The sequence below is a fragment of the Haemaphysalis longicornis genome, unplaced genomic scaffold (assembly GCF_048455015.1).
Source record: "Haemaphysalis longicornis isolate Haplotype H1 unplaced genomic scaffold, Haemaphysalis longicornis Haplotype H1 scaffold_1, whole genome shotgun sequence".
Taxonomy (NCBI): domain Eukaryota; kingdom Metazoa; phylum Arthropoda; class Arachnida; order Ixodida; family Ixodidae; genus Haemaphysalis; species Haemaphysalis longicornis.
In genome coordinates this window covers 385,030,638-385,054,014 of record NW_027526203.1, presented here as the reverse complement: position 1 = coordinate 385,054,014, position 23,377 = coordinate 385,030,638, and the positions used below count along the sequence as shown (strand labels likewise).

Here is a 23,377-nt window from a genome sequence, read left to right as displayed (position 1 = left end):
AACTTCTGAATAAAAGCGCATGCTAGGCATCGACGTTCGCCCAAATTTATTTGTCAGCGGCACCGATTGACCAATAGAATGCACTACGGTGAAGCTGAACCACAGGATTGTTTTAGAGAGTGGTGTACGGCTAAAGAATACACTTAGCTTTTGTCGTATATTGGTTTACTAGCAGTATTTCAAAATGACGTCTTCTTGGATACATACATACATACACACATACATACATACATGCATACATACATATGCACATACATACATACATACATACATACATACATACATACATACATACATACATACATACATACATACATACATACATACATACATACATACATACATACATACAAAGATGCGAGCATGCACCGGGCATTCCCTTGGAGGTCGTCGAGGGTGGACAGACCGGAGCGCCCTCGGGTGGCTGCGTATGAGACGGAGCTCTACAAGTGGTGCAGGATCGACGCCCGGAAGCGCGATTGCCGGTGAGCAGGTGCGGCGCCCGGCCGTGGCCCCAGGAGGTGGGGGCGGTGGGAAAGGGTGCTGCGGCCAGCATCCGGTGGTGGCGGCGGTGGGCAAATGGCCGCCGTGCCAAAGTGGCCGGCCGTGAGCGCGGGCCCGCGCGGCCGACCAGCCAGCCGAAATCTGTTGGCTTCCCAAAATACGCGCAGAATGAAACGCAAGACCCGGCCTGTGAGGCACCACCTAAAATAGACCGCTCCGGCCCTAGACGTAAGGCTGATGTCAGGACGTCGCAAAATAGCCGCTAGTCGGGAGAGCCGGGGTTCGGCTGCCCTCCTCCGCTCTGACCCTCCTCGGGACCGCCCGGGCTGCTCCAAATCTGGCTCGAAGCGGAAAGGAAGAAGCAGGAGCCGCGGCAGTTCCAGTCCCTGCTAGGCCTAAGTCGTGCCGCCGTCCTCGCGTCCAGAGCTCAAGACACCGGCGCTGCTGCACGCGAACCGGCCGCCCGGTCTGCCAGTGCGCGCTCTTGGCTTGTCGAATGTGCTGGATTCACTCGGATCACTCGAACGAACCGAAAGGTAAGCCGCTTCGCGCGTCCGCGCTGATGACCGCTACGCTAGACCGATCGCCGGTCACCCGAGGTACGCTGTCAGCCACTGACAGCAGCGTCTTCGGCTGCTCGAGCGGTCTCCGCACTTTTTCCTTTACCCATACGTCCTGCACTGCCCCCAAACGCACTGCGGGCCTCTGCGTTGTCCCTCCTTAACGCGCAACACTGTCGGTGCCACTTTCACGCTGATCGGCTCGTGTGTTTATATTTGCAGTCGGTGCAGTGCCAAGAGTCAATGCGCAATGAATGTGCCTTGAGGTCCCCGTGAGGCCTTTCGAAAAACTCTTCGCTTTTACGAGCACAGTAGAGTGTAATGGCTTTTCTTTGGGTTGTTTCAAGTTTATTTCAGCATCACCAACAAACCTAGCGGTCTGTGCATTGGTGTAGACGTCACCGTTTTGGAACAGTATAGCCAAACAAGTGTGGCCGATTTCGATTAGGACAGATTCACGATAATGAATGACGTGGTGAAAAGCTGGTTACCTATGTCTGTTGTCAACAAATGGGGTAGCCTCGTCGACAAAAACACAGCCACACTTTCAATAACTCGCTAAGTAAACAAGAACACATTAGCCCTGTATCTAAGATGGCGGGTGCTTTTTTTTTCTGGATCCTTAACAATTATTCAAGTGTCCCTCCTCAAGGAAACTTTTGCGTGAGGACATTTAAAAGGACACGATACTTATCGATGGTAAATGTCATTACTCGATCTGTTATGCTTGCTAAGCCCCCTCCCCCCCCTCGCCCTCTCGCTCTCTCTGTCGTCACTCCCCCAGTTTTTGCTTGTCTTGGCAGCGATCATGTGTCAGCATTTGCTCGTTGTGCAACAAACAATGTTTTTGTTTCATATCTTCGTCTCATAGTTTCAAGTAAATTCATCATCTTTCCCTCATTCCTTATTTACAAACTAAATCTAGCTTTTTGTTTTAATTTTATAATTTATCTAATATTATTCACTGACTTTGTTTCTGGGACATATTTTTTTGAAGGACACAGAGTAAGTAACAATATACCGATAGCCGTGACGTATTAACCATTAAACCTTGGTTAGGAATCCTTGCCTGTAAGCTCCGCTTATATTAGGTGGCTTTGTATATTGAACAAAGGGTGCCTTCAACTGTTACTACCGGAAGGAACATTAATGGAGACTGAATATGAACAGGCATTATAGTGACGCTAAACTCCTATATTCACCATTTGGAGTCTTGAAGCACGTATATTTTTTATCCACGTATCTTTTTTTTATCGCGTGACATCTTTTTTACGTCATTTCCTATTTTTTTGTTGTTGCCTCATTACGAAACGATGCAGGGTAAAGAGATCTAGCCGCCGAAATATCTAACGGTAATGGTAGCGTTGGCTGCTGTTAGTATTTCACCGCAGCGTGAGTACATTGCCCTTAAATGTGCGGAATATTTTGGATCACAAGTAATTTGTGCTTACGCAAAAGAAGTAAACATACCGGGGCATTTTCATCCCACCTGCACTGCCGGATTGTACTACTAATATAAAACCAATAATTATAATAATGACGTCAATTTCATACATATGTGTCTCTCTATTCCAACAAGAAAAATGGTATTGTTACGTGGCGACAAGGTAAAGATGAGACGAATATTGGACGATGGAGCAGCGATGTATTTACATGGATGAACTGTAACTGTATACAAGCAGCCATGACAGGTCGAGCTAAGCCCGCGCCACACACTACTTCATCGTCGTCGGTGTGGATGCCCTGGAGCCATGTGCCAGTGTCCTTTTCCTGCTTCTCGTAACATTTCCCCCTCGTCAAAGGCGACCGTCCCGGTGGAGGTCACAGCACTTGGACGGGTGCAACGATGATGAGATGAGATGAGATGAGATCTGACACTTCATCCGTGTAAATACATCGCTGCTCCATCGTCCAATATTCGTCTCACCCTTACCTTGTCGCCACGTAACACTATCTTTGAAGTGGGAGTCCCACTGATAGCACCAGGCGAATAAGGACAAATTATTAACTAGCATTTGCGTTATTGGTAATACTCACTCGCATCCTCCGATGCTTTTTTATTGCTTTCATAAGCAACCCGTCGTGCGATATTCGGGCGTGTAGGTCGCCGTAAATTATTACCTTGGCACTGTGCCAGGCTCTCGCCATTTTCTTCGGTTCAGCAAACGCACAAATACGTAGAGCTGCTCGTGCCCTTTCATTGCCTACAGCCGTTTCATCAATTATTTCCAACCTTTCCACCTTGTCTGCGTGCTTAAAACATTATTCTACACTCTAAAGAAAGGACATCACCACAACGCGCCCGAACGACCAAGAGGAAAAAAGAGAGCGTAGCTAGTGCGGACAAAATGAAGACTGGACACGCAGGAGCGCTTGTGTGCGCCCAGCATTCATTTTGTCCGCGTCCCACCTGCGCAGTCTTGATCCCCTTGATCATGCCTAAACAACACGCCCAGGTAGCCTCGAATGACCAATCGATGTGTTTGTGGGAGCAGGTTAGATGAATAACGATGCCACGCAAATGATTTCACTAAAAAACGTGATCTGCGCTGCGACATGATGCAATTCAAAATACGACGGTTGTGCTGTGTGATGTCACGACACAAACATCGTTGTTCGCGTCGAATCGAACGCCAGATCTCTTCATCTCCATACTTTGCTTGTTTGATCGCACCGGTAGCCTAGGTGCGTTGTGGCAAAGACGACATATGGGCGTTTGTAAACGTACGCTGAAACGTGTCATGTATATTGCCTTTATACGGTTGAATTCGAGAATTCGAAGTTTATGTTCTCAGTTTTTCCAGATAGTTTGCATACATTTTTTCGCGAGAAAACTGCGTTCAAAAGTGTCGTACCTCTCGCACCATCCTCTGCTCCAGTTCGGTAGAGTCGGCTGTGCCAAGTACACAGGGTGGCACCCAGAGCCCCTTTACGCTGTTCGTGAGCGAACAGAAATTTTTATTAACCAAGTAATAGGGGAACATCAAAATTTGAAGACTGAGATGGCATTGAAGCCCGCCGCGAGTCAGTGTCGCGTAACTTCGGTGGTTGTAAGTGCCTTCTCTCTTTTTCTGAGTTTTCACATTAACTAAGTCTCCAGACTTCCATCCACCCAATAGTCAAATAAAGGTTACAGGTTTACTTGTGCTGAGCTACGCAACACAGCCGCTAACAAGTGTTAGGCAAATGGACAGCTGTAGGCACCTGAAATATTCTTTTGTCAGGAATCCTATAAAATACGTTATTTCAGTAAAAAAGTAAACAGCGTGTTTGTTCTACGTTCATTTTTGCAAAATTCTCTTGATAACTGTATTTTTGATTGCTAATTAATCCACGCCTTCTGAGAATTCCAAATTGCCTGATGAGATTGATACACTAGATACCCAAAATTAAAGCAATATCGCTGTTTATTTATTGATTTAACTAATTATCAAATGCCTATTTTAAATAAACTGAGCTCCTGCAGTACTTTATGAGCTATAGCACGACTCAGGTGGTTTGCCAACAAACCTATAAACTCGCAAAAGTCATGCGATGAGTATAAATAGTTCAGTAAAATAAATATAGACACATGATGTCGACTTATTCACAAACCATTAGAAGGTATGCAATAACGGCTATCCAATGTCAAACATTTCTATATGTGGCGAAGTTTACACATCCACAATGAACGCCGGCGAACTCAAGTGCAGGATATAAAACTAATACTTGAAATGACTCTTCGAGCGAATCCGAATATTTATTAAGCACGTCATTACACCTGTCCACGTACATGCTATCGGCCACTAAGTTCGCAGGACTTCAGCCGAGCCACTTGAAATCAACGGAGCGCAATCTGGCGATCGCAAATGATAAATGACATGCACAGATCTGTTCGTTCATCAAAGTAAAAACGGGATTGGCTGACGCTTCGGCTAACATCATATTACGTAATCGCGATTGGCCTGTTTGTCGCCCAAGAACAGCCATACGCAAACAGTTATTACAGTGAAGAAGTTTGTGAATCAAGCATATTTTTTTACATGGAAGGCTAGACATAATTACTGCTCGGGATTTTTTTCTTTGCATATTTTTGTGTCTGTATCTGCATAAATTTCATCCCCCATTATACGTGCATGCATGAGCTGAACATCTTAATAAGTACATTACCTTATTAATTATAAAAATTAAGCCTTTCGATGCAATTGAACTTCGCGGATGCAATAAGGTGCAGTTTATTTAGTATATATAATCTAGTTAAGCTACTGCTAGGTTACCTGTTAAGGTACTATCGGTATGCCGTATGATGTAGTATAGTTAGGCGTATGCGTAATAGTGGGAATGATGGGAGTATGCTTTTTGCTGAGATGTCGCGCAATAAGAGGTGTGACTCTTTCTCTGATGGCCTCACAGAGAACGAGACCCTGGTGCCGTTTGTAACTAACATTTATCCCATGTGCAGATACATTCTAGCGTCGGGTTTTCCTTTTCCGTGCATAACAATACATTCTGCTAGAAATCGAGTCGAACTGCCAAATTTTGTCCGTCCGCGCGTTTGTGGGCCCTATACTGTTTCCATTCGCAGCTGCGTCGTCCACCTGCCAAACTGGAAAAAAAAGTTTTTGCGGCAATGTTTCTTTTTTTATGCGTTAAAATCCATTACAACTATACAGAGGTCGTCGATGTTCTTTTAACAGCGGAGCTGGTTAAGCTTGAGTTCCATCCGTGCTTGGCGTCGCTCAGAACTCGGTGCAGCAAAGTGGAGAGGAGTAAAATGTTGGGCTAAGAAGTGTGAGGGAAAGTGGCAAGGAGGCAGGAGCCGACGAGCAGGTGTGGGGAGTGTGCGCCTCGAGAAAAAAACTCTTCTCGTGGTCGGAATCGAACGTGGTTCCCTCGCGTTATGAAACCGACGTATATCGACTTCGCTATCATCTCATTCAGGGCGCTCAGCATTTCCTTTGGGTTCGTAGCACGGCGTTGGCTTAGCACTTTGGTTGTGCTGAAGTGGGCTTTGGCTTCGGACTTTGGCAGTTTAGGCTAGTGAAGACCACTAGCTCCGCTTTTTCCCCAGTCTTCGCACCTCAGTTGCGAAGGTGGCCGAATTCTGTCTTGCTTAGAATAAGGATGATTTGGGAATGATAATAACTTTCTCCCGCACAGGGTTCAAGGCAGGTACCGAGGTACAGAGTCCATTGCATGACGACGCGATTGCTGGCCGGCATTTCAAAACTGCCGTGAAGGCTCCCGGCCACTGAATGCGGAGTAATTTAGAAACTGGGGCATTTTTTTTTTTCTTGAACTGCGCCCGGTTTCTGTTTGGAACAAAGCTGGACTGCGTCCTGCGCACCTAGACGTGAGCTCCGCCTTTCAGGCTTGTTTACTTACTACGTACCCCTGTGTTCGGGACACCGAACACTGCCCGCTTTATTTATCCGTTTCTTGTTGGGGTGTGAGAAGGTAGCGTGAAGCGTAAACGAGGCTTCCGGCGCGCGCGTAGCAACGCGCGCCCGCGCGCCCCCACGCACACACACCCGCCGGGGGTTAAAAAGAGATCTGGAACAGCCCCGTATTTTTGGCAGCGCCTAGTGGCAGGCTGGGCTGAATGCAACGCGTGTCACGATATGAAAGACCCACTAATAGCGCGTTCAGGTTAGGCGTCTTCGGGGAGCGGTTGCATGCAGAGCTGTGGCCTTCGTCAGCGACGCGCTCGTCCCGAATCTGGAGCATGACCAGCTCGCACTAGAGGCGGCGCATCAGGACGTTGCGGAGGGTCTGCGCCTGTCCGAGCAACGAGTGAGAAACTAATGGCACTGCGGTGGAATGGCGTTGCAATCTTGAACATAATCTTTTTTCTGGGTGTATACCGTCGCGCTCAGTATGATCTATTGCGCTCACTAGCGTCGCCAGCCGTGTACAAGCCAGCTTAAAAATGGGACCTCAAAAAGACGTACACGTAACATATATAACAGCTCGAAGCATCGAATTTGGTGCTGATTTTTAGACTATAAAGTGACCATTTCGTTGATGCTCTGCAGAATAAATAATGTCGTACGTCACTGTGAGCGCGACTGCACATCGGTTTCAGATATGTTGAAAGTTATTGAAACGCAGTGTTGTAGTAGTTCAATGCATAACAGTGTCACGTGGACATCAGAGCTTCCCCACGGTTGCTTAGGCGAAAGATATCCCCCAGCAAGTCTGTAAAAAGGCGCACAATTCATTTTCTATATATTGTTTAAGTGTGCGTGAACACTTTTGTCGATTTCAGCGGATATTTTGAAACCTAAGCTTACTTATCACTGCGAACTAATTTGCAGACGCGGAAAACCACCTTTCTGCAGCCACAATTCTACAAGCAGTGTAGTGGAATAAAGTACAGCCGACCTTGCGCCTTGCCATCAAGTTGATGTTGACAGGATAGGGTGACGTAGTCTGCAACGCGATCCCCGTATCCTTCTCGCCTCGAGCTATGGCGCCCGTGACTGGAAAGGTAAAATTTCTGAGTAAAAGGCCTGCTCAAATGACAACCTTTACTCCAGCTGGCAGCGTCGGCGCTTTCCGTTGGTTGCTGTCTTTGATTACCTTGTGCGACAACCAACGCCCAATACTGCCGTGGCGCTGATTCTCTGAAACGGCGTTTTCATAAAGTCGGTGTTGGTGAATTCGGTCCGCGGTTCTTGCCTCTTTGCTTCCGCATGACGAGTTTCACAGAGCAAGGACAGCTGGTTATTCTTATTATTTTTTGACGAAGAAAACAAAATGGACCAGGTCATTCTGTGAGCGCAATGCGATTATCCAACGTTGGCAGCGCTGTCTGATATGGCTACAACAATCTATCCATTAATCAGCGGAGCGTGCTCTTCCAGCTTCGAAAATGTGTTTCGCACTCGCAGAAGCAAGGCGGAAGCGGCTGTCACGATAGGCACGCATTTTCATAAACGAATAATTATCATAAATCGTTATGATCACCACGGCGCAAACTGTGGCACAGACATCAAGAACAGCCGACATCTCTTCTGTAATAGCGAACGGCGCAAAACAAAAGCGTCCGCCTTAGCAATATTTCAGAGCACGTTAAATATCCCAGGCGGCCTAACCGTTTGGTAACCCGTTGCGTACTTCGTATTCTCATAGCCCAGGAGCTGAATTCCGAGTTGTGTTCGTTTCAAAAGCGCCCATTTAGCGCCCGTTTAAAGTCGCGACGTAGTTCCGGTTACGGGGCATCTGACGTATGCGCCGAAACCCACGATCTGCCTTGCTTTTTTTAGAGTCACATCTATGTCGTCTGCCTTCAGCCAATCAGGGCCCACTCGAAGAGGGCGCTTTCGAAACAAACACAAGTCATAATTCCACTCTAGACACTGTAGCTTCGGCCTGTAAAGTCTCATTTCTATTTTTTCGTTGTTCATTTTAATTTGCTAAGACCTTACGGGCCCCCGTAAAGGAAAGAAAAAAAATGAAAACAATGATATAAGAGCAACCAAATATATTATGTACCAAGTAAGACATAGAATGTATTTCGAACTGCAGGCGCGAAAACACAACATATACAGAATATATTCAAGACGTACCTTAGCGCAGTACATACGAGACTGTCTCTTTAAAAAACGCATCAATAAACAAAATACAGTAAATCGGTTATTGTTATGTCAGTCTTTAAAAAGTAATAGATGCGCTATCCCTAGCCAGAAAAAGTTGAAGTCCAGTGAGGCTATTGCAAATCCACTGCAACTGCTGATGCGAATATGCAGTGCTTTATTGCTTCCGAGTAATGGTAGTGACTATCACTTTGTTCTCTAGAGCAAAACTAAAAATGATTTGTACCGTTTGGTTGGTTGACTGTGGTCGTTGCAGCATGAAGTACAAACTTGTCCTTATGTTTCACAATGTCGACATAAAAGTCGCTGCATAAAAGTCGCTGCCAATAACCACCGGTGTGTCCCGTTCTTGTCTCAGCCGTGCAAATTGCTTATGTGTGACGGTGCCGATATCTGCTTTCGATTTTTCGGAGGTGATGTACATTGTAAAGATTAAACGGCCATCGCTGTTGTTTGCACCCAACATATGCAATACACGGTGCAATAAGTACAACATTCGTCAGATTGGGTCAGATTGCGACTCGACGAAACAGAAAATATTCAATGAAAGTGCAGGTCAGTACGCCTTTGCGCCTACGTGTTAGCTTTGTGAGCAACACTGCGGGAGTTTTAGGACTCGCACGAAACGAAAAACGCAGTCGTAAGCATTGGCCAATACATCTCCGCGGGTATCGGCGGCCTCATGCGTGGGTAACACTGCGTGACTGATGGGGGAGGAGGATAAACTTTATTGACAGCATCGTAATGTGGTGTGGGGCCCTCAGTCTAGGACTCCATGGGAGACCCCTGCCGCCACGGCCCTTTCCACGAGCCTAAGCTGGGAATCGAGACCGGAGCTGGACAGCTCCTTCTCCCACTGCTCACGGGAAGGGTGCGCTATTCCACTCACACGAAACGAAATATCCTGAAATGAGAATAGTCGATACACCTCTGGGGAATGTGTGAATACCCCTGTTATTAGCGTTAGGCTGCCCTAACGTTGAACCTAACGACCCCAAACTCGTTGTTAGTCAACAGGTTTATGTTGACATCGTTCGACCTCAAAGGGTAACTTTAGGCCTAACGTCAAAGCGTTGCCCAATACACCAGTGTGGGTATCTGGAGCTTTGTGGGTACGTGACACTGTACGAGTTTATACTATAGTTAAGCCAGGGAAGCACAAAGCAAAATACTTTTTAAGCAGAGGCTTTGCAACCGGGATGATGATTGGTTGATTGAAAAAACTGTGCTTGATTCCTCTGTCATAGGAATCAGTAAAACACGAAGTAAAGTGTGGAAGTGTGCAGCGAAACCTGCAGCGAAAGGAGCATGATTTGCGTGTCGGCGGCTGTCTTGTGGTTGTGCTTGGCGAGCGACCACTTCATTCCTGCTCCGTGGCGTGTACGGCAGACGGTTGCGTTGCGACGAGCTCAGCTTGTGCAACCTAAGCTTGTGCTCAGCCTGGACCGTGAACGCGCGAACGCGTTCCGCTTCCCGCTGGCGTTTCCCGTCGCACCAAATCAGTCATGTTCACGGAAGAAGCCCGTCGGCGTTGTTGCCTTTTTGCGGCGCGTAATGCAACACGGGGCCATCGTACTGAGATACGACGCAGCCACGGCCGGACTGGACTCTCCTCCCGCGCGGGAGAAGAGTCGAGTCCGGCCGGGACGCAGCTTACGCTGCCCTATCGAGGCGCCAACTGTCGGCGCTCGTTAGCGTCATGATGTACTACGTCGCTTCATCTCTCTTATACGGCAGCACCATCCGCGTCAATTAAACTTTTTCTGCCGTTTCTTCTGTGTTCGTTGTACTGGCGTCATTTCCCTGACGGATATGACGTCAGGGATATCTTTGTGTATCCCGGCATAAAACACTTTCGTGTTAATAGCAAGTGATAGCAAGTCGGAAAGGGTTCTGACCAGTGGGTGTTCCGGAGCTGAGCTTTCGTGGGTGTCAGCAAGGTATTCGTCTGCGCCGGACGGACGGGAACGGGCAAAGAGAGCGCACAAGTATATGTATCTTAGAAGCGTGAACACTCAATGGCGGACGAGGAAGAGAAAGCTTACGACAAAATAAGAAGTTACTTGGGCAAATGGACAGTGTAAAAGAAAGTGATGGAAGCGTAGATGGTTAAGGGGGCGGCAATGGGGGAAACTAAGGAGTGAATGGGGGTCTACAAACCAGGCAAACGAGGAGTCAAGAAAGAAAATTTCTGCGACAATATTAAAGCGAGTGCGTTGCCGTTTGATACCCGAGCTGGCTGCTTGCGGACAAGGACTTGTGTGAGCAAACACTTGCCACAGCATGACGTGTATGTATGCTGTGGAAAAGACACGCAAACAAGCGAACACTAATAGAAGGCCAAGGTATCCATCCAGCCCAAAATGGGAGGAAAGTTACCTTTTTCAAGTACTGGAGTTTACGGTGGAAAGAAGCATTCACTTGTCCGCGATGCATACTAGCAAAAAGTGATTGAAGTATTTAAAATAAAAATTAGGGAAGAGGCAGGCAGAGAGCCTTCAAAACCACACAGTTTCTTCTTCAGGGTATAATAAATACAATGAGTCGTAGTTAAACAAATAAACACCCGCAGTTAAATCACATACTCAGGCTAGATGGAATTTTCCATAACCCTCATATGAATAGAAAGCCTTTAGTCGTCGTCGTCTTCGTCATCATCGTCCTCATGATCAAAAGCTGAGGGGGCAGTGGAAGGCGATGTTCTGTCCTTAAGAGCATTCTGGACGAGTACTGCTGAGTCTGCAGTACTCGTCCTAACTGCAGTAGCGTTCCTAACTAAATGACCACGGGCGCTGCGGGTTAATTACGTACGTTTTGCCTCACAGTAGCAGCAATTTTCTTAGCGCTAAACAACGGGGAGATGTATGTAAAGCGCCAGCGGTTCACGAGTTGCGAACGCTTATGACTATATAAAACGCTTCGCTTTCGAAGCCTCCGGGTTACGCCGCGACGAGGGAACGCCGTGTGGGTCCAACGGGCGAGCTGTGACGACAAGGCGAGCCCCTAAAGTGCTCTGCACTTAATATGTAGACGGAGAAAAACAAAGGAAGCCTTTTGAATCACCGATGCACGAAACAGTTAAATACGCTACTTTCTACGCTATGCGTCATTCACGACGCATTTATATATGATAATAAAAACCACTTGATTTCTTTGCCGCCAGGGTAGCATATGCAAGAGGTAAAAGTAGAAAAGTATAAAGGTGAATGCACTGTGCTATCGGATCAGGGAATTTAATTTAACATCGGCTACTGCTTTGCTGTCTTAGTTCCCCAGTCGTTAACCTGTTTTCTAGTTATGGGAAGGTCCTTTTCCCTATGTTAATACAGAGGGGTAAAGAACTCAACAAACTGGTCGAAAACGCCTCGAAAACAGCTGTCTTGGAAAATGAAAATTGACTGGCGTCGAATTTATTAAAACGAAAGCAGGCTAAACCAAAGGGGAACGCTTTCCATCAAAGATATTGTTACGTGGCCGCGGGACAGAGATGAGACGAACGATGAGCTGGGGTGAAGCGATCTATTACCATTATTTACATAGCGGCCCTTACGGAGCTCGCGCAGGCTGCGGCCCCTCACATCTTCCTCCACGTCGTCAGCGTCATTGATGGTTGGTCATGGCGACTGACCGCAGCGCCCTGTGACAATATTTTTGTTAGCCACTTGAAAGCATCTGATTAGCACCAGCACAGCAGCCAACTGTTGCTGTGAAAAAGGCACTTTTTTTTTCGCAACAATGGCGAACTCATCCCGAACGCTGTTTGTGCCGTTTCAGCATTGTTGTGATGAACCCATGTGCCGGAGTGAAGGGTGGTGGTGGTGGAGGTAACACGCATTTATTTTATGTACAAGGGATACAAAGATGGCATGTTACGCTTTAGCGAATTTTGGTGTCTAGGGGAGAGGGATTAGGTAATGGGAGTTGGGGAAAAGGTATGATACATCCAATGGTACATCCAATTGGGTGTGGTATTAAAGGAAATGGTGAAGGCCAGAGTTCTCGACGAAGTTTCGTAGAGCGGCGAGCAGGGAGATGTCACCGATCTCGCTACAACTCACCTCTACCCGATCGGGAGGCGGAACCGTCAACGTCGTCGTTGCCCCGTCACGAGAAAATGGACGCCGAGACCTCGAAGCCGGAGGGGGCGTCGCTAGAGCCAAGTCAGATGCAACAGCTACAGGATGGCCTGGCGGCGGTCCTCGCGGCCGTTAACCAATTAACCCAACAGCAGAACGACATGCAAACGAAGCTGGAGCTCCTAGGGTCCAAAGTGGGAAGCCTGAAGCACGAAATGGTCGAGATTGAGAGCAGGATGGAGGACTTATCCACCAAGCTGGACCAACAAGCCGCCAAGGCCTCGTCCTTGGAAGCAAAAATGCGGTACACGGACCTCTCCGGGAAGAGAAGGGAGCGCGCGAGTACCAGTAAAATCAAGGGGGCAGTCGCAAGTAGGCGCGACCAGGTGACCTCGGACGACGATAAAGAGGAACAACAATAATAGACGCAACCGTGGGGGGGAGACCACGATATTTTACCAATGGAACTGCAGAGGAATCAAGAACAAATCGGCAGAACTTCAATTACACATCGAGAGCCTCGACCAGAAGCCGGACGTGATCGCGCTCCAGGAGACCCGCGGCAGACCCAGAATCCCGGGATACGTGACTTACGCGGACCCGTCGGAAGAAGAGACGGCGGTCCTGGTACGCAGCAACGTGGCGGCCACCCAGCACCTCACGGCCCAGAAGGGCTGCGAACACACCCTGGTCGAGATACACACGAGAACCATAGGCACCGGAGGGAACCTGTTCGTGATGAGCGCCTACTGCAGGCCGTCACGCAGGGACCTCCATTTCGACGAGACGGTCGGGCATGCGAAGCAGCTGGCGGGGAACAGGCCGCTCCTGGTCCTCGGAGACTTCAACGCCCCGCACACCACATGGGGTTACAAGTTTCAATCCAAGCGGGGCAAGGCCCTCGCGAAGGCGATGGAAGACCTGGAACTCAACGAGCCTGGGGTAGCGACCAGAAGGGGAACCGGCACGAACCGCGACACCGTCCTGGACCTCTCGTGGCTCGCGGGGACTCTCGACGCGACCTGGCGCAACGAGGACGTCAGCCTGGGATCCGACCACGACATCCTGAGCGTGACGATCAGAGGACCCAAATTCAGAGCGGAAATCGGCACGGCGAGGATGACCGACTGGGACCGCATGCGCAAGTGCGGGGCAGAAGCTGTCGAATCTTCCGCCGAAGCCGAGGAGAGTAGTGGAAGACCGTACGCAGAGTGGGCAAGAGAACAGAAGGCCGCGCTCGATAAGTTCACGGAGACCGTCGCAACGACAGCAAAGACACCGTTCGTCGACGCCAAGCTCGCGCACATGTGGGCGGCTCGACACTCGCTGACTCGGAGGTGGAAACGGCAGAGAAGGAACACAAAGCTGCCCAAGCGCATAGCCTCGCTGAACAAGCAAATCTCCGAGTACGACGCCAAGCTCTGCCGGGAGAACTGGATGAGCACGTGCGACGGCCTGCAGGGCATGCTGTCCGCGCGCAAGACCTGGTGCCTCCTGCGTCACTTGGTCGACCCGCTAAATGGTAGGGCGGCCACGAACCGAAACCTCACCAAGGTCCTCAACGCCTACGGCGGGGACGGCAAGAGGCTCATCGAAGACCCGAAGGCGAAGTATCTTAAGACGGAGCGCGGGCAGTTCCCGCTGCCGGAGGAATACGGGGGACCCGAAAATCCGGAGCTGGACGAGCCCTTTACCACCACAGAACTACTGACGGCCATCGACGAGAGTAACAAAAAGAGCGCGCCCCGCACGGACGCCATTACATACCGACTCCTGAACAACATGAGCGACGCGGCGACGGCCGAGTTCCTGGACCACATCAACCTGGCCTGGGAACGCTCGGAACTACCCGCGGAATGGAAGGAAGCAGAAGTGAGATTCATTCCTAAGCCGGGAAAACAGCTGACAATCGAGAACATGCGCCCGATCTCGCTCACGTCTTGCGTGGGCAAGGTCGTGGAACGCATGGTTCTCCGAAGGCTCCAAGGGTTCCTGGACGAGACGAACCAGATGCCGGCCACTATGTACGGGTTCCGCCAGCACCTGTGCACCCAAGACGTCCTCCTCCAGCTAAACGAACTGGTGTTCAAGAAGGCCACGAGACACTCGCCCCGCGGGATACTTGCGTTGGACCTCAAGGGGGCCTTGGACAAGGTGTCTCACGGAAGCGTGCTCGAGAACCTCCGCAAGACGGGCTGCGGCCGAGGACGTACGGCTACGTCGAGAACTTTCTGACCAAGCGTACGGCGACCATAAGGATAGGAGACGAACGGTCCGACCCGATCGAGCTCGGAGACAGGGGCACTCCGCAAGGGTCGGTATTGTCGCCGCTGCTCTTCAACCTGGCTCTCCTGCCCCTGCCCAGGTTACTCCAAGAGATCGAAGGCGTGGACCACGCGTTCTACGCCGACGACATTACGGTGTGGACGTCCCGAGCGGATTCCGAAGCCTCGGTGGAAGAAACCTTGCAGAGGGCGGCGACCACCGTCCATGAGTACGCCATGACCTGCGGGCTGAGATGTGCCCCGCAGAAGTCGGAGCTGTCGATGGTGCAGCCAGGTAGGCCCAAGAAGGAACCGCCCCTGAACGTAATCGTCACGATTGACGGCACGAAGATCGAGCCCACACAGCAGGTCCGCATCCTGGGCCTGTTGCTGCGCGACGACGGCAAGGCCACCGCGGCCACACACAAGATCAAGACCGTCTCCGAGCAGATCTCGAGCATGATCAGAAGAGTCACCAACAGGAACCGAGGAATCAAGGAAGACGACGCCCTGAAATTGGTGCAGGCGTTCATCGTGTCTCGCATCACTTACTCTGCCCCGTACCTCCAGCTGACGAGGGCGGACCGTGAGGCCCTGGACACGGTGGTCAGAAAGGCGACCGAACTCGCCCTGGGAGTGCCCGTCCATTCGTCCACGCAGAAACTTCTGGGCATGGGTAGGCACCACACGGTGGACGAAATGGTGGAGGCCCACCTCTCTAACCAAAGGATCAGACTGTCAGACCGAACACGGATGGGCCATCTTGCGCAAGGTGGGATGGAGCATCGAACCACAACCAGACACCGAGACATTACCTACCGAGTGGAGGGACGTCGTAAAGACCAAGCCCCTTCCCAGGAACATGCAGCCCGGGAAAAACGAAGGGAGGCGATCCGCAAGGGCCAGGGCGCTGTCCCGCCAGCTCGAAGAGGACCCCGACGTCCTCTACGCGGACGCGGCGCTTCCCAAGTACGGAACCAAGGTTACGGCGGCGGTCACCACCATAGACACCCTGGTGACCTGCGCATCGGTCCGCACGACCCAATCGATCGAAGCAGAGGAAGTTGCCGTGGCCCTCGCGCTAACACACCCGAGGGCCGGCACTATAGTAACGGACTCTAAGAAGGCGTACGCCAGCTTCCGAAAAGGGAGAGTGTCCCCCGCGGCACATGCGATATTGTCCAAGTGAAGGCCCCCGAGGCGAGCCTTAGAGCTCGTGTGGGTGCCGGCTCACTCGAAGGTGGAAGGAAACAAACTCGCCGACCACCACGCCCGAGAGTTATCCGTCCGGGCCGAGGACGAGCCGGCGCAGCTGCGCCCCGTCACGAGCTATAGAGAAATTACTGAAATGTACAGAGAGCGTAGATGCAGATTTCCCAGGCCTCACCCACAATTGAGCCGAAAACAGCAGACCGTAATCCGAAGAATACAGGCGGGGTCGCTAGCACATCCCACACTTCTAAGCAAGATGTACCCGGACAGGTACGAGAGTACTTGCCCGTTCTGCAAGGAAAGACAAGGCACTCTGGCACACGTCCTAGCCGAGTGCGAGTCTCTTAAGATCCGCCCGCCCCCCAACCCTATTCCCGCACCCGACCCCCGAGAGCGATGGGAGACCTTGTTGTCTAGCCCCGACCTGACGATCCAGCTCGCGCTGGCAGCCAGGGCCCAGGAGCTGCTAGACGCATATGAGACCCGAGAAGAGGGTTCCACCCCATCCGGTGCCTGCGTGCACTAGCCAATACCTCATTGGGCTCAATAAAAGTTGATTCTCTCTCTCTCTCCGGCCAGCCTGTGCGCACTTCCACCTCTCTTCATGTGCTGGGATTGGAGATTTCATCGTCAGGGTCAGCTGGCTTGTGGCTTCGATCTGCCCGCCAACAAACAGGTCAAATGCTACACCTTATCCGACACATTTCACAAAAGTCTGGAGGCTCCTGCTTCAAGATGGCCCGACTCTGGGGGCCGTCAATACTTCAGCCTCGACTTGTCTATCAGAAGTGCAGCTTGCTGGGCCAGTTGGTACATATCGAAGGAACGGAAACCAGCGAAAAACGCGAAACCAGCGTTGTGTTGTCTCGTCTCTCCTCGTGTTTTGCGTCTTTTTTCGCTGGTTTCCGTTCCTTTGTCTATCAGGCTCAATTTCAGCATATGACCCAAGCGGAGTGGCCCGACTTGAATCAATTAATAGAGCAGCAATGCGGACGATCACCTGCCTCCCTCAAATAACGCCTATACCATCTCTTCAGGCTGAAGCTCAACACCCTGGATGAGCTTGTACATCAGCGCCGCTCCGCCCGCCAGCACAAACTTAATTTTGTTCTGCAGGCAGTGGCGTTGTTGATCTACATGGGCCACTCTCTACCCGCCTTACCAGCCCACCCTGTAGATATAGGCCGCCCTGGCTGTACCATCAAGTGAGCGACAACCGCCGCTCATTCAACTTCGCAGTCGGTCGACGGGAAATACAGACGGTCAATCCGCGGGCGTACCATTACTAGCGACCGTGAACCAGCCCCAGGTTGTAAAGGCATTTGTGGACGCTGGGGCCCAAGACGGCGTTTTACTACGGCGATCGAATGCCCCTCTCATTCAGAAGTGAACCAAAACTGCGCTTGTGGACGCTGGGGCCCAAGACGGCGTTTTACTACGGCGATCGAATGCCCCTCTCATTCAGAAGTTCACCAAAACTGCGCTAATGAAACACTCCGCACCTGGCCTTCCATGCTGGCGGAGCTTACAGCCATCCGGGACGGACTGCAAGCTCTACTACCGGCACTTCTTCAAGCCCCTGGAAGTTTTACGGCACACATTTACACGGACTCAACGGTGGCCGTACGGGATTTGCGACGTGTAGCCTCCAACTCGTCTGTCTCAAGAGACATTGATAACGTACTGGACACGCACCCCTGCCCTCTCCGACTTTCGTGGATCCGGCGTAATACTATCACCGCTCATATTGCGGCGGATAGTGCCTGTCACCCTACGTCGGTTCCACGGCCCCTGCCCTTCCTGAAAACTGATCCATATGAACAATTTCTCCAACTAAAAGAAGATCTGCGTCGCGCCACACGCGCTCTCATCCCACCGTGTGGAACAGACATTCCCAGTGGGCTCGCTCTCTGGGAGGAGGTCCTGCTGCGTAGACTTCGATTTGGGGTGGCCCTCTCTTTTGCGGTACCCCGGCGTGGCCACCGCGATACCATGCCCCGTTTAGCAACAACTGCCGTTCTTTACGGCTCCTGCCGAAGACGCCGACACCAACCACCTGCTATGGACATGCCCTTCCCTGACTGCAGCGAGATCCCGACGTTTTTGCGGCACAGGCCTGCATCCTGGGAGACACCCCGATTTTCAGCGATGGCTGTGGGGGCCCCACCACCGCTGTCTTCTGGATTTCCTCCGGGAAACGGGTGCCAACGTGTACCTGTAGGACCTTACGCCACAGCGCATACTATCGCAATTTAAAAAAAAAGCGTCGTTCTTCGCTCTGATTGGAATGGCTTAGATAAAGCCAATCATTAAGGCTCAGTGGGATTGCCAATCCAACGGTTTTGAAGGCTTGTCGTCGACATTCGGCAAAGCGAGGACAGTCTCACAGGATGTGTGCAATGTCATTATTGGCTGAGCACCGCGAACACTCGGGATCATCTAGGCTGCCGTATCTAGTGGCGCGAAAGTGTGGGGTTGTTGCCGATCCAGTTCTAATCCTGTGAACGATCGTGTGCCATTTCCGCGGCCAATGCTGAGTTATGACTGGACGCTTCATTCCTAGGGCCGTACGTAGTTCCAACTTCCTTTCCATCTTGCAGCTGGTGTAGAATTCCGAGGTCGAAGTAGGTGAAGGTTCCTCCGCTCTGTTTTCACAGTTCTCATCCGTCTGCTCATCCTGAGATGCAGATGATGGCACTATTACCGAAGGAAGCTCAGGAGAATGTCCATGCTGAGAAGAGAAGGGGTTAGCCCGGGTGACGCAACTTTTCCCAGTTGATGTGTCCCTTGCAGCTTGTTGCGTAAGTGCGTGGACCTTGCCATTGCCTGAGATTCCCGCGTGAGCCGGTATCCAGAAAAAGTTCACAAGACGTCCACGGGTCCGCAGCGTGCTGACTCGTCGCCGGATATTTAAGATGACCTCGGAGGTTTCATCTGGTCGTTTTAGACGGCGTAGGACGTTGGTGGCGTCTGTAAGAATCACCGATTCTTTGAAACGTTCTTGCGTTCCTAGCCACTGAACAGCTCGCTGAATGGCTATCAGTGAAGCAGACGAAGAATTTTTTTAAAGTTGGAGGCCGAATAATTAAGCAAAATGTTTCACAAGCCCTCTGAAATATACTGCATCAACAAAATTCGCCTCGCCATGCCTTTTTTTCTGCATAATGTTCCTGAAGAATGGTTATTGGCCTCCACGCGCTTTCGTATTCATCTAAAAGACAGAAAATAAACACATTTATTGCCTCTACTAAGGTCGAAAAATGACGAAATCGCCCATACGAAGCAATCCCGCTGAAGTTCGAAAGTCGACGTAAAAAATGAACGCTGAACACGAACGATTCACCTAGCCTGTAGTGTGTGCCGTTATAGAGGCTCGGCTAGACCGATTGGAGCCCTTAAACTTGACCTCCACGCTCCATAGAACAGTACAATTTTAGCACACGTCCCCTACTCCCCGAAGTATACGGCGGCAGCTGCCACTTGGCATCGACCAGTTTTGTTTAAAGACTTCAAGCTTGAGGCTTCCAACCACAAACCCCTGAGGCCTGGTATTTATTTCGGTCTCCTGAGATTAAGTTTGCTTAATTCTTTTCGGAATATAAAAATAGCCCTTTCTTGCTGGTGTTTTTGAAGTCATAATTCATACCTGCCACGTATGCGAGAGAAGGGGAGGGGGGGCTTCCGTCTTCAAAGAACTGAACCACCGCTGCGCGAGTCCTGCTCTAACATTGCACCGCTCTACCCCCACCACCGCCAAAATAAAACAGAACATTCATGTTGCCATGGTTTAATGGTTTACATAGCTTGTAATCACTCCCCTCCCTTCTTTCGGACGCCCCAGACCCGGGGCTATACGGCCGGCGCACTCGAGTCTTCATCCTGTTCCTTGTCACAGCTGTTCACCACTTGGGTGCTGCGGACATATGACGTCATGGTGCGTCGTTCAGTTGTCCTGTATTCCCTGTCCGCAGCAACCGTCGTCAAGCAAGCGCGCTGACAAAAGCTGACGACAGAGCACAGGAAAGCTTTCCCGACGTCCCTTAGACCGCCCCGCAGTTCACATTGTGGAGGCCCCCTCTCCGATGGTGAATGTGGTTGTGGGATGTGGATTCTCCTAGTGCTCTAGGCCTGCATCAAGCCCTCAACCGTGTTAGAGGCTCCTGACGGGGGCCCTCTGTTGGCTAGGATCCAAGCGCTGCCCCACTCGTCCGTGTGTGGTTCGTGCCTACGACGCCGTCGTCGTCCTGTCACTTGCACAGCACGCCTTGCTCCCTCCGCCAAACTTCCCAAGGCGAATTACTATAGCCTCCTCTCCCGCGCGCGGTGTACAAACACAGAAAGCTTGCTATGTGCGATGGCACAAGTCAAAAATCTGCATCGAGGAAACACCTCCGGTAGCGCTTACTAGTTTTCACAGACGTCGTCACGCCCCCTAACTAGGCAGCAGAAGTCGCACCATGCGTCTCTTCTTCCCTCGCTGCAATCAGACAGCGCCGCCTACCCTTTGCCAGCCTCCCCATGGCAGCTGAAATCGCTGGCCTCCACCTGGCTACAAGCCTCACGAATGTCCCGCTGCGCACAGCTTGGCTACGAAGATAGACCGCCTCGGCATGAGAGACTTCAGCATTCGCTTGCAGTGGCTTCTACCCGACTCGAGCATCACAAGACGTGGTCAATGTAAGGAATTGGGCTTATTGGTTCTGCATTTGTGTTCGGCTCCGCTTTAAGTTACAAGGGTACACAAAGTTATACAAAACAAGGTGGACAGCAAGCGCTCATTGCTCTCGTGCGGTGCACTTTGTTCATGTGTCAACTCTAGCTTTGTGTACCGTTAACCTAAGCGAGGTCTAACAATATTGCGAGAAATGAGGAGGTAGACGATATTTCCAAGTTGGCAAATTTGATACCCACTGCCACCAGCGGGGACATCAGCATCTAGATGTAGGGAAGTACCTTACTCGGATGGGCCCCAAAGCGATACACGTGGACACCCGCGTTGCAGCAGGCAAGAGACCTCATCCACTAACATCAGCTGGATTTACCATTTGGGTACTCGTTCTTTGAATAGGTATCGATTTGGATCACGTACCGAACTACTACGTAGGCTTGGCATTTCAACATTCTCATTGTACTTCAACTGTCCCGAAGATAAGACGTTAACCCTGCACTGCGATAGTGCCCGGCGTACAACCATGCCTGCGTCATCCTCAAAGCGAGTTACAGACAACTCAGCATGCCAACTAGTACTGCTTCGGACTTATTGTTCATGGCCTGCAGCCTTAAACGACGCAAGTGCCTTTCGACCTCTTATGAGACTTTTTGCCAAAACAATGGTCTCGGACCACGTCTAACGCCCTCTCACTATCTGTACTGGTGGCTGACTGTCTATTTTTTCCTCTTATTTTTCATTATTCTCTGTCCCGTTCCCTCTACTGGATGCATTCTTGGTTGAGGTGTATGAATAGATTAAAGAACACGCACTCAATAGACGCTAATCGATTTCAGATCAGAACTATAAAGTATGTTTTAGATTTAATATGCCCAGTTATTACGCACATATATACTTTGATATTACTGACTGGCAATTTCCCTAAGGCGATGCAAGCAGCACGTGTAGCATCAGTTTTCAAGAGTGTAGAAAGATACGGTATTAATAACTATCGCCCTATTTCAATATTGGCAATGTTTTCAGATGGTATAGAGAAAATATTACATATAAAGGTTACGCCTTATTTTAATAAGCACGAGTTTCTCGAAGAGTTTCAACAGAAAACACCGTTCCACTGAAACCGCACTTCTAAAGCAAAAAGAAACCAACATTGATGCTTTTCGTCGCAAACAAGTAGCAATAGGCATTTATATAGACTTCTCAAAAGCATTCGGCCTTATAAATCACTCAATCCTTCTGTCCAAATTATATATTTATTGGGTGAGGGGAGTAGCCTACAATTTGTTTAAAACCTATCTTGCGCAGACAATATGTAGATGTAAACGGGTTTAAATCTTCTATACAAGCTATTAAAGCTGGTGCACCGCAAGGGAGCATTTTAGGGCCACTTTTGTTCTGCATTTATATTAAGGATATTGTAAATTGCATAATAATGCAACTTTTGTGTCATACGCCGACCACACTACAGTTTTTGCTACAGGCACACCGGAAAAAGAATTAGAGGTACAAAGCAATAAAATATTGCTCGACTTATTGGGCAGGTGTGAACCACCTGCGTAGCAACAAAAAAAAACTAAGGTTGTCTTGTATTCGCCTGAAAGAAAACAAGTAGCTCCAATAAGTATAAACTTAGACAATACGCTGATAGAGATGGTCGATTCTGTAAAAATTATTGGAGTGATTTTTTCAAAATATTTAACGTCGAACGGGCACATTCAGTATGTGCGATCGAAAGCGTCATCTGGTGTTGGAGTTATTGCTCGAATGAGGCATATTTGTCCTGTGTAAGAGAAGATTCTATTGTATAACTCCTTATCTCGCTGTTTTCTTCTGTAACCTTGTATGGTGCAAGACGGGAACGTCAAATCTGTCTAAGCTGCATCTATTGCAGAAAAGATGTTCGCTGCATAGCTAACGTTCACTTCCTTAATCCCACTCAAAACCCTTTTTTTGAAGTATGGCATTCTTTCAGTACACTCTTTGTATAATTATACACTGTTGGTAACCTACAAACGATTTGTACAGTGTAATAAAAATGTCTTAGTCTCGCTAGCTAAACCGCGACAAAATAACCAAGTTCGACAAACACGTCACATGAAGAGATGTATAATTCCAACGCCACACGCTTACTATGTTTAACAATCTTTACGGTACACATCGCCTGTTTTGATAAACAAGCTAGTTAAAGAAAACTTTGACCCCATATGTAATACAAACCTTAACATTAGATGGTTTTGTGAGCGCAAGTTGTCAATTTTGTACTTTTTCTATGTTGTTGTTGTTGATGATGATGCGGTTGTTGGTGGTATTGTTGCTATTCTTAAGTGAAGGAACCTCACTTTTTGTGTTATTGCATGAAGTGGTAGTATGCAATATATTTTTGAAATTGTACGTGTCAACCTAAGCTGTCTCCGCTAAGCTGTCAACGAAAAGGGGGTCGGGGCCCCGTCAAGCTGTTCAAACAGCTTTTTGTCTCGCCTCCTCCTGCAAAAAAGGAAATAAAGATGGAATGAAT

The 23,377-nt window shown here is 49.7% G+C and overlaps 1 protein-coding gene across 1 annotated transcript in view; it reads left to right on the top strand.

Annotated features, from left to right (window-relative positions):
* Positions 1-840: 840 nt before the first annotated feature.
* The window catches only part of Obsc (Obscurin), a gene marked incomplete in the record, with an annotated part of 215,126 nt that continues 192,589 nt past the window's right edge, over positions 841-23,377 (top strand). Inside the window, 1 exon segment of the mRNA XM_077686554.1 lies at positions 841-1,040.